General features: G+C 38.9%; 1 protein-coding gene across 8 annotated transcripts in view; it reads left to right on the top strand.

Annotated features, from left to right (window-relative positions):
• The first annotated feature begins 884 nt into the window (after positions 1-884).
• TUT4 (terminal uridylyl transferase 4) overlaps positions 885-9,501 on the top strand; it is an 85,310-nt gene continuing 76,693 nt past the window's right edge. For all 8 annotated transcript variants that reach the window (XM_054573139.1, XM_054573131.1, XM_054573122.1 and 5 more), the window contains exon 1: positions 885-1,095. The gene's annotated coding sequence lies outside the window, so the exon portion shown is untranslated. The remainder of the gene's footprint in view (positions 1,096-9,501) is intronic.

Raw genomic sequence — 9,501 nt, 5'->3', positions numbered from 1 at the left:
GAGGGGTCAACCTCGAGTCTTTCTCTCTCTAGGTACGCGCGGCTGCTCCTTAGCCTGCGCTAGCCCTAGGGTATGCGAAGGCCAGGGATAGCCCAGTCGGTGAGCCAGGGACAGGGTCTACGTCCAAGGCCGGGGGTTTCCTTCTGCCCGAGGGACCACTCTCTGAACGAGACGTGAAGTTGGCTCTTGGGCCCTTCTTCCCCTCTTCAAGGCTTCAGTAGGGCAGCGCGCAGCCCAGGAGCTAGACCTGAATGGAGAGCTGCGTGGAGTGCCCGAGACCCCCGCCTCCTCAGGCGCGCCAGCTTCCTTGCGCCGTTCCCCAGCGAGGCCCCGGCGGGGCGCCAGACCTCCAGACCCTCGCTGATTGGCCACGCCTCTCCCCGCGAGGCTTTGGTGACTTCGACACCCCCCTCCAACTTTAAAGTGCCCTGCCCCCTCCTCGGGGGCTAAGGACTCCCGCGCCCAGCCCTTCCCTAAGCGTAAGTGTGACTGCACTGCCTTCTCACCTCGACCCCCATCCCATTGTTTCTAGCTGCCACTACCAGCCCTGAACGTAGCTCCTCCCCACACTGGCGTTTACTACCCCCGTCAGGATTTCACTGGTGCCGAGGGGACCCCAGAACCAAGGGAGGGGGCACCCCAAGCCCTTTCTCCTAAGTCTCTTTTCCAGGGTCTCTCTAGCGTTGCTCTCCTATCCCATCCCTGAGCAGGCCTCCATTCGGGGTTCCTTCTCGCTTTCTCTTTTCCCTCCCCCACTCCCCCAACTCTCCATCTACAGCCCCCTCCCTTCAGCGGGTCCTCCTCTTTCTCTCCCTTTCCCTCCTCCCCTTCTCACTCCCCTTCCCCCTCCCCTCCCCTCCCCCCCCACAATGCAGTTCGCGGCGCGGCGGACATGGCGGTGGAGTCTTGAGCTCATCGTGTCCCGGCCTCCAGTGGCGGTGGCGGTGGTGGCGGTGGCGGTGGCGGCAGCAGCGGCAGCGGCAGCAGCAGCAGCAGCAGCAGCAGCAGCGGCCGCGACGGCAGCCGCAGCGGGAGGTGGAGGCGGAGCGGGAGCCATTGAGATGAGGAGGCGCCGCGCGCGCCTGTAGCTCGCAGGTACGGAGGTTCCTGCGGCGGGGAAGCACCGGGCGCCAAGGGGGTGTGCTCGGTGAAGGCCGGGCCGCCCCCTGCTCGCTCTCAGGTGCCGCGCTTCGCAGGTGTCGGTGGCCCTGCCGGAGTGGGAGTGCGTCTCAGTCGTTCCTTTTGGGCCTCACACTCCTTTTCTTTGCGGGAATGAGCTTTGGGTGTCACAGTAGAAGGCAGGGATAAGGGAGGTAGGGGCGGCGGCCTGGGCGGCCTGAGCGGCCTGAGGGGGACCTTGGGGCGCTTTGGGGCTAAACTCCACCGACAGGCAGGGGCTCTCCGAAACCTGTAGACCTGGGAGGCGGATTTTGAATTAACGGAATTGGCGTGAGCTTTCTCTTGGATCCAGTACGATCCCCTACCTTGTGCCTTTTCTTTCACCGTCTGCTTAGTTATAGACGTGCATGTACAACAAATATACACACGCATATAATACATCATAAATATTTTCTCTGGGCTCGCCCTTGTTGGAGAAGGCAGAAGTGTATATGGGTTTCATTTCTTGCTCGCCCGCCTTCTCTCTCCCCCGCCCCCCAGTGGAATGGTGGTAATGAACGCTTTTGACGTGGGAAACTGAGATTCTTATTTGTAAACAGTCCTACCGAGTGTATTGCACGCCGCCACGAGAGGTTTCAGGTCCTTTGGGTATCCAGAGTTCAAAAGAATGAAATATTTAGACCTGAAAGAAGCACATTAAACAGGACTTAAGGTCGTGCCTGAATGGGGTGAATTACTGTTATTTTAACGACCTTGATTAGACATTTTCTTTTTCAGATCTTCAATCAGATGAATTTTCTACCTTGCACAAGATCTTAGTTTTGGTATAGGATGTTTCCTCATTGTCATATATTTTGAGGTTCTACTCCTTTTGTAACCTCCTTAGTGTCCAGAAATGCAATTCGAATTGTGTATTGTCGGCATCCAGTAATTAATTAGCTGGAGTGGATCAGATTACCTTTTGTTTCCAAAGATCCCCCCCCCTCGCCCCCCGCACCGCCCAAGTCTTGTTGTAGTGAAATGTGTAATACTTGGTGAAACAGAACATATCCTGTTTGCTTTTAAAGTAATGAGAATTATTAGCTAATACAATTAGATAATCCCAATTGGATAGGATAATTTAGAGAGAAGGCCATACCAATGTGGCAAATTGTGGGATGGTTTTTTAAAAAAACTTGACTTGGAGACAATTGTACCTGAACAACAATAAAAAAATAAATAAAATGAGAAAAAAGTAAAAAAATAAAAAAGTTGACTTTTTTTGGTTAGCATCAGTCAGCATGTTCTGTATTTAAGTCAGTTACATTCCGAAATTTTTTTAGATTCAGAACCCTTGTATATCCGTCTTTTTAGAAATTGCTGCACTGTACTCATTCCAGTACTGATTAGTCACAACTTGTAAAATTATGAAATACTGATTCATTTAGAAAGCTGCGCTTAAGATAAGAAATTCACTAGTGTTTAGTGTGCTATAATGCTTCATAAACAAAATTTAACAAGTGCTTAAAAACCATATAACTTGGGGAAGATAAGAATTTTAAGTCATTTATGCTTTAAGAAATAATATAAACAAAAGAAAGTTGTTTTTTTAAAAAAAGAGCTCATTTAGATACATTTTCCTGCTGTTAGCAATTTTTCATTTGACTGGAATGGAAAAGGAAAAACTAAAGCTTCCTTGAAATAATTCAGTAGCGGAAGTGAAAGTTATTGGCATTTAATATTTTAAGTCTAGCAAATATCTAAATACAAAAAGTAAAAATCTTCATTGTTCTAGGTCAAGTTGTTAGTATACAGATAAATTAACAGGATGTTAGTTCAACTTTGTAAATCCTAAATCACGCCTCGAATTACACTTATTTTTAGATAATTTAGTTACAAGAGTCAGTGTTCACATAATTTTAGATCTTTTAAAATATTTATAATTGTAATTACAAGTATCTTTGATTAATAAAAAGTTGTTTAAAGAGAGTTTTTATTCTCAGAGCAGATTTATTTTAGTAAGAGGAATTAGAGAATTTTTTTTTACCTCAAAGTTAACCTTGATGTGCATAGTAAGCACCATTAATTATGTTGTGTTCTTTATAGGATGTCAAATCAGGATCTGTGGGTAGAGAAAGGTGTTTGAATTTATTTTCTACAGAAAGTTTCTGGTTTCAGAGAAACATTAAGGAAGACTTACCATTAAGTTTTGTGTATTCACAAAAAAAATCAGTTTGATAGTAACAAGTCAGTGAGTTGTATTATTTTCTGAAGTAAACTACAAGTGCTTGATTTCATAAAATAATGTTATGAAATTCAAATAAGGTCATTAGTGTAGATAGAGAGAATTATGCTTAAAAAAAGAACGGTTCTCGAAAGGACCTAAAACAGGCAAGGGAAAAGGACACTATTGTAAAGCTGGATATGTAGACATTTTTCTTCTTAATATTAGACAAATTAGGATTGTTTACACTGAACTAATTTTTAATTTTAGAATCCTAGATAATTGCGTAATTTGGGGAAATGTTTAAAAACTAGCATATCTCCAAGTGTTTCTTGCAGATCCAAGAAGAAGAAAAGGTATATAAATGCAAAGATGAACAGCTTAGGGTTTTTTCCCCTTGAGGGATTTAATTTGTGTGATGTTACAGTTTTCAAATTTTTTTCATAACATCTCATTGGGTGTCCATAGTTATCCTGTGAGTTAAAGTGGGATAAAGAAGGGAACTAACATTTCTTTGAATATCTGCTTTGTTTCAGGTATTGTGTTAGACATTTAGGTATTTTTTTTCACTTGTTCAACCTTAACCCTATGAAACCTGTTTTGTAGATGATGAATGTGACTCAGAGGTTAAATAATTTGCTGAAGATCATGGAGTTAGTTAGAAAGATTCAAAGCAGCTCTCAGTGCTCCTACTATTATGTTACTTCTCTGATGTATCAAGTATTCTCTTAATTTTATAAGAGAAACTGCTTAAGGTGGCTCATTCATTCATCGTTTAATCATTCATTTCATCAAACATGTACATTTCCTTTGTAGTCCATGTTAGATGCGGCTAGGTGTTAGAGACGCAGAATTATTGAAGACAGTCTCTCAGGGAACACAGTCTCCCTATAATACACATAAATTACAACACTCTAGATCAGCAGTATTCAACCTTTTTCATTTTATGGCACACATAAACTAATTACTAAAATTCTGCGACACACCAAAAAATATATTTTTTGCCAATCTGACCAAAAAAGGTATAATTTTGATTCATTCACACCTGATGGCTATTGTATTGTCATTTTTTAATTTGATAATCTAAGGGAAAAGAGGTCAGTGCCCTTGACTAAATAGTCAGGTATTGCATTTTTTTAAAAAATTTTATTTATTTATTTTAGAGGGAAGGGGAAAGGGAGGAAGAGAAATAGAAACAGTGATGTAAGAGAGAAACATCCTTGGATTGCCTCTCACATGCACCCTAACAGTGGACCAGGCCTGCAATCCAGGCATGTGCCGTAACCAGGAATCAAACTGCTGGTGACCTTTCACTTTGTGGGCAAAGCCCAACTGAGCCATGCTGACCAGGGCAAGTACTGCATGTTTTAAAAATTTTTGAGGCACACCAGTGTGCCTGCTGTGGCTCACTGGTTGAAAATTGCTGCCCTAGATTATGGGAATTCAGAGGGAAGAAGCTGGCTTTTGAAGGATGAATAGGAGTTTGCTAGGTGGAAAAGGGGATATACTAGGTGTCATTCCAGAGGTGAGGAATAAAATACAAAGATGATTTGTTTTAGGGGCTTGATGTGTAGGAAAGAATGAGGAATTCAGTGTGAGGAATTGAAGATTTATGGATAGAGCAGTGAGAGAAATCGTTGGAAGTAGCAGTCAGGTTGTGGCAGTTACTGCGTAAAGTTAATGCATTTGGATTTTTATCTTGTAAATTGGGGTCATTCTTTACTAACAAGATTTTACCTGTTTTCAGTGGATAGTTAGGCCATCTTTTCCATGCCACTCTTTTCTCTGTATTCCAGACTGGTTTTCTTTGAGAATTCTGCCATCCAAATCTCATTGTGTATGAATTTTTAATATATTAGAAGGTTTTTTTGAGATAAAAATACTTTTGGGAGAAATCACCTTGTTACCGTTACTAAGGAAATTTTTCGCTCCTTGACCTGGGTTAGTTGACTGCTTTCTAGTATAACACTAGAAAGCAATAGGATAAGGCATTGGGGAGTGTGGGCTGGAAAGAAGTAGAATATTCATGCAAGCTCAGTGTTCATCAGTACACTTGAGAGATCTCATGTTTACACAAAGTAGCCTGCACTTTCAGGAAGAATAGGCATGTTTGTAAGCACACAGTAGTCTGGTCATGTTAAGTGGGTATTTGAAATACAACACCAAGAGATAATTTACTGTATAGTTACTCTGTGCTCATTTCTTTCTAAAGATCTTAGAAGCATTAACTCAGTCCTCACAACAACCCTTTTTATATTAACATCATTTATAGGTGAGGAAAGTAGATGCAGAAGGGTTAGTAAGTACCTTGGACAAGATTTTACAACTGGTTTTCTATAGAGTTAGGATTTGAACCCCAGGTGTCTGAGTCTAGAGTCAGAGGTCTTAACCACTATACTGTGTTGCACCTCAATTTTAGGTTGTCAAAATTTAGTATGCAGAGGGTGTTAAATTCGGTATAATCACATAGATTGTCGAAAAAATTTTGTGAGAACCAAAAGTATGACTTGAGCATAATAATGAAATCTCATTGCGTTTTGTAAGTCTGAACTATAGACTGTAGTTTAAATAATTGTCATTAAAATTGATCAGTCATTAAGTATTTAGGCTTCAATCTTGTGCTGCTTGTGTTAGTTTAGGTCAATAGTATTCAGACTATATTGGGATTTTTTGAGGGGGTCTCTGGTACAAATATTTGTGTAGTAATGGTAAGACAGTATTTGACAGTATTTGACTTTGCCTCTCATCTGTAATGTAGAGTAATGCCTACATAATATATGAAAACATTGCTTCGGTGGCTTATGGAAAGTGTAATAGTATGTACTTTCTATTTTTCTTTGAGATATAATTTACAATACCATAAAACTCAACTTTTTGAAGTATACAGTTCAATCTGTATTTGTAAGTTTGTATAATCACTACTACCTAATTCCAGAACATTTTCTTTTTTATAATTGAATTTATTGAGGTGATACTGGTTAATTATGTAGATTGCAAGTATACAATTCTATAATGCATATATGTTGTATTGTGTGTTTATCACCCCATACTACCCCAAGTGAAGTCTCCTTCCATCACCATTTATTCCCCCATACCCTTTTCTACCTCCTCCTGCCCCTTTTCCCTCTGGTAATTACTGTACTGTTGTCTGTGCCTATTTTTTTTTTCTTAACCCCTTCACCTTTTTCACCAGCCCCTTAACTCTTCTCCCCACTGACAGCTGTCAGTCTGATAATTCCAGAATGTTTTCGTCTTCCCAAAAAGAAAACCTGTGCCCATTAGCAGTCACTCCTCCATACCCCCCACAGCCTTTGGCAGTCACTAAATTACTTTCTGTCTATGGATTTGCCTATTCTGTACATTTCCTGTAAGTGAAATTATACAACATGTGACTTTTTTGTTCTTGGCTTCTTTCATTAAGCATAATGTTTTTAAGGTTTGTCAAATTGTATCATGTATCAGCACTTCATTTTTTTTTATGGTTGAATAATAATAATATATCCTCCAGGATATAATATTCTATAGAGATACCACATTTTGGTTATCCATTCATTTGATAGACATTTCGTTTGTTTCCATTCTGGCAATTATGAACCATGTTGCTGTGAATACTCATGTAAAAGATTTTGTGTAGATGTATGTTTTCACTTCTCTTGAATGTATATACTCAGGAGTGGAATTGCTGGATGTTTTGATATATTTGTTTTCCCTTATGAGGGCCTGCCAAACTATTTTACAGGAGGCTGCACCAATTTCTATTCCAGTTAGTAAGATATGAGGGTCTTAATTTTTCTACATCCCTATCAACACTTGTTAATATCCCTTTTTTAAATTAAAGCCATCCTAGCAGGTGAAGTGGTATGTCATTGTGGTTTTGATTTGCATTTCCCTTGACTAATGATATTGAACACCTCTTCATATGCCTGTTGGCCATTTGTGTATCTTTTTTGGAGACATGTTTATTCACCATTCTTTGTACATGCAAAAATTTGGGTTTTCTTATAAGAGTTCTTTATATACTTTGGATACTAGATCCTTATGTATTTGATTTGCAAAATTGTCCTTCTGTTATGTGGATTAATTTAATTTTTTAATTAAAAAATGTAAGATATTACCATTTTAACCACTTTTAAGTGCACATTCAGTGCATTCATTAGGTGCATTTATATTGTTGTGCAGCCATTGCCACTACCCATCTTCAGAACTTTATCAGTTTCCCAACCAGAACACTGTATCTGTCAAGCAGTAACTCCCCATTTCCTTTTCCCTGCAACTCCTAGAAACCAATATTCTACTTTCTGTCTTTATGAATTTGACTACTCTTTATATAATTAGAGTCATAAAATACTTGCCTTTTCTGGCTTATTCCATTTCAGTATCTTCAAGGATCTTCCATGTTGTAGCAAGTGCCAGAATTTCCTTTCTTCTTAAGGCTGAATAATACTCTTGTTATACATATATACCACATATTTTAAATTTATTCACCTGTTGATAAACACTTGGGTTGTTTCCAATTGCTGGCTATTGTGAATAAGGCTGCTATGGATGTGGGCATATAAATATCTGTTTAAGTCCCTGCTTTCGGTTCTTTGGGTATATCCTCAGGTGTGGAATTGCTGGATCATATGGGTAAGTCTACATGTAATTCTCTTTTAGGAACTACTATATTGTTCTCATTTCCTTTAGTATATTTTGAAGTGCCTAAGTTTTCAGTTTTGATTAAGTCCAATTTAGCTATTTTGCTTTTGGTTGCTGGTGCTTTGGGAGTCCTATCTAAAAAATCATTGCCTAATCCAAAATTACAGAAATTTACATCTGTGTTTCCTTGTAACATTCTTATAGTTTTAGCTTTTACATTTAGTTCTTCGATCCATTTTGAGTTTATTTTTGTATGTGGTGTGAGGTGGAGGTCCTACTTCGTTCTATTGCCTGAGACTGTCCATTTGTCTCAGCATCATTTCTTGACAAGATTGTTCTTTCACTTGTTGAATGGTTTTAGCATCCTGGTTGAAAATCATTTGACCATAAATGTCTGATTATTTCTGGATTCCCATTGGATTCCGGGTTTTTCCATTGATTTCTATGTCTAGCCTTCGGCAAGTACCACACAGTCATGTTTACTGTAGCTTTGTAGTAAGGTTTGAATCTGGAAGTGCGAATCTTCAATTTTGTTCTTTTTCAAGATTGTTTTGGCCAGAGTCCCTTCCAGTTTGATGTAAGTTTTAGGATCAGTTGCCAGTTTCTGTCCAAAAAAAAAAAAAAAAAAAGAAAAAGACAGCTGGAATTTTGAAAGAAATTGTGATGATCTGTTTGGGGAGTATCATCATCTTAATATCAAGTTTGTCAGTCCATGAATATGAAATATTTTTCTATATACTTTCATTTCCTTTAAATATGCCTTCACCTACTTATTACTACAGTGTTTTGTAGTTTTCAGTGTATGAGTCTTATACTTCTGTTAAATTTATTGCTAAGTATTTTATTTTGTGACGGTATTATAAGTGGAGTTGTTCTCTTGATTTCTTTTTTGGTATTTCAAGTGTATAGAAATCCAGCTGATTTTTATATATCGACCTTGGATAGCAACCTTGCTGGACTCATTTATTAGCTCTAGTATTTTTTTGTGGATTCCTTAGGATTTTCTACATAGGATGACATCATCTGCAAAAGTTTTACTTCTTCCTTTCCAATCTGGATACCTTATATTTCTTTTTCTTGTCTAATGTCCCTTGTTGGTATAATGTTGAATAGAAGTGAAAACATTAGACATCTTTGTCTTGTTTCTGTTGTTAGAGGAGAAAACACTTTAGTCTTTCACCATTAAGTATGATGTCATATATGGGTTTTTCTTAGATGTCCTTTGTCAGGTTTTTTCCTATTTCTAGTTTGTTGAGGTGTTTGGGGTTTTGTTTGTTTGTTTGTTTGTTTGTTTTAAATCATGAAAGGGTGTTAGATTTTATCAAATGCCTTTTTTTTTCTTTTTTTTTTTTTTGGTCTATTAGGATGGCAATGTGATTTTGTCCTTTATTCTATTGATATGGTGTGTTACATCAATTTTTTTTTCATATGTTGAACCAGCCTTGCATTCCTGGAATAGATACCCCTTATTCCTGGTTTATAATCCTTTTGTTGCTGGATTTGGTTTGCTTGTATTATTTTGTTGAGGATTTTTACATCTG

Source organism: Pteronotus mesoamericanus, unplaced genomic scaffold, assembly GCF_021234165.1.
Source record: "Pteronotus mesoamericanus isolate MK-2021 breed Mesoamerican mustached bat unplaced genomic scaffold, CSHL_Meso_final contig_105, whole genome shotgun sequence".
NCBI classification, from domain to species: domain Eukaryota; kingdom Metazoa; phylum Chordata; class Mammalia; order Chiroptera; family Mormoopidae; genus Pteronotus; species Pteronotus mesoamericanus.
Note: the sequence above shows the minus strand (reverse complement) of the source record. Positions and strands in the feature narration are given on the sequence as shown.